Raw genomic sequence first — 2492 nt, forward strand, 5'->3', positions numbered from 1 at the left:
CGTCTTGACCTTTGACTCGACCTCCCATACGAGTGCTGAGACTACTAATTTCTCAGGCAAAATACACTCGGGAGTAACGGGACGGGCAGAGGGATCAAAAAGATGTGACAAAGAATCGGGTTTAACATTCTTGGAACCCGGGCGGTACGATAGGGTAAATTCAAAACGACCGAAAAAAAGTGCCCACCGAGCCTGCCTGGAATTGAGTCTTTTGGCAGTTCTAATGTACTCTAAATTCTTATGATCGGTCCAAACAATAAAGGGAACCCCTGAACCCTCTAACCAGTGGCACCACTCTTCCAACGATAATTTGACCGCCAACAACTCTCTATTGCCAATGTCATAATTACGTTCGGCAGGAGATAATCGATGAGAGAAAAACGCGCAAGGGTGTACCTTATCTTCTGAAGCAGCACGTTGGGACAACACTGCTCCTACCCCCGCCTCTGATGCGTCGACCTCCACCACGAACTGCCTTGTGGGATCAGGGGCGACAAGGATGGGAGCCGAAACAAAGCGGTTCTTCAGGTTAGAGAATGCAGCCTCAGCTGCGTCAGACCACCTGAACGGAGTACTGGGGGAGGTCAAGGCTGTCAGAGGTGAGGCTAGTTGGCTGTAATTACGAATAAAACGCCGATAGAAGTTGGCGAACCCCAGAAACCGCTGTAGGGCCTTACAGGAATCTGGAGATGGCCAATCTATCACAGCCTTTACCTTGTCAGGGTCCATTCGTATTCCCTCTGACGACACGATATACCCTAGGAAGGGGACCGACTGTGCATGGAATACACACTTCTCCGCCTTGACAAAAAACCCATTCTCTAATAGCCTCTGGAGCACTCGTCTGACGTGTTAAACATGTTCCTGGAGAGATGAAGAAAAAATCAGTATGTCATCCAGGTAAACATATATAAACTGATCTACCATATCTCTCAACACGTCATTCACGAGTGCTTGAAAAACCCTGGGCGAGTTGGAGAGCCCGAACGGCATAACCAAATATTCAAAGTGCCCTCTAGGGGTATTAAAGGCAGTTTTCCATTCATCCCCCTTCCTAATGCGGACCAAATGATAAGCGTTACGTAAATCCAATTTTGTGAATACAGATGCTCCCTGCAACCTCTCGAAAGCTGAAGACATGAGTGGTAATGGATAAGTATTCTTAATAGTAATGTTGTTCAGCTCTCTGTAATCAATGCAAGGTCACAGAGAACCATCCATCTTACCCACAAAAAAGAACCCCGACCCCGCTGGAGAAGAGGAAGGACGGATGAACCCAGATAAATATTTTTCTCCATGGCCTCCCTCTCAGGAATAGAAAGAGAGTATAACTTGCCTTTAGGCAGAGATTTACCTGACACTAAGTCTATGGCACAGTCGTAGGGACGATGGGGAGGAAGAGAAGCAGCCTGGGACTTACTGAACACTTCCTTCAGGTCCAGATTACATTACATTAAATTTATTCATTTAGCTGATGCTTTTATCCAAAGCGACTTACAACTGCTACATATGTCAGAGGTCGCACGCCTCTGGAGCAACTAGGGGTTAAGTGTCTTGCTCAGGGACACATTGGTGTCGCACAGTGGATTTGAACCCGGGTCTCTCACACCAAAGGCATGTGTCATATCCACTGCGCCAACACCACCCATATACCAGATACTCAACGGGCACGTTTGGCAAAGCCATGGTCTCCTTCTGAAAAACAGAAACAGGAACAACAGGACAGGCAGAAACCAGACAAGACTCATGACAACTTTCACTCCACAATGTGATAGTGTTAGAAACCCATTCCACTCGTGGATTATGTTTGAACAACCAGGGGTGACCTAAAACAATGGGAGCAACAGGGGAGTCCATGAGAAAAAAGGATATGGTTTCTTGATGGTTGCCAGAGGTGATGAGTGTGATGGGGAGAGACACAGGAAGGACAGGAATGTTCAGGTGATGTGCAAGTGAAGAATCAATGAAATTACCTTCGGCTCCGGAGTCCAGAAGAGCTTGGCATTCATGATGGTGATTCTTCCACCTCAGTTTCACCGGAAGGAGGGTCGATGATGTGGTTGAGGTCTTCTTGGTGGAGATCCCACCCGATAGTAGCCTCAGGTTTACTATCGGGCTGACTCTTTTACCGGGCAAGAGTAGTTGTTATGATCAGCGCCTCCACAGTACAAACATAGTCCTTGGGACCTCCGCCGTTCCCTCTCCCTCCGGGACAGCCGAGCTCGACCCACCTGCATGGGCTCGTGATCGTCGACAGAACCGACCGTGTTCTCTCGACTCAAGTGCCCCCTACTGGGAGAGGATGGAGGTCTGGAAGGACTGTGTTGGCGGCCCAGGTGATTAAACCTGGCCTCCACCCGCAACGCCAGGTCGATGAGTTCATGGAGAGTAGGGGGCAGCTCGAGGAGGTAGATCTCCTGCTGAACACGGTCGGATAATCCATGCAGGAATCTATCCCACTGCGCTGCCTCGTTCCACTGGCACGCGGCCGC

This window comes from Carassius auratus, unplaced genomic scaffold (genome assembly GCF_003368295.1).
Source record: "Carassius auratus strain Wakin unplaced genomic scaffold, ASM336829v1 scaf_tig00005852, whole genome shotgun sequence".
NCBI classification, from domain to species: domain Eukaryota; kingdom Metazoa; phylum Chordata; class Actinopteri; order Cypriniformes; family Cyprinidae; genus Carassius; species Carassius auratus.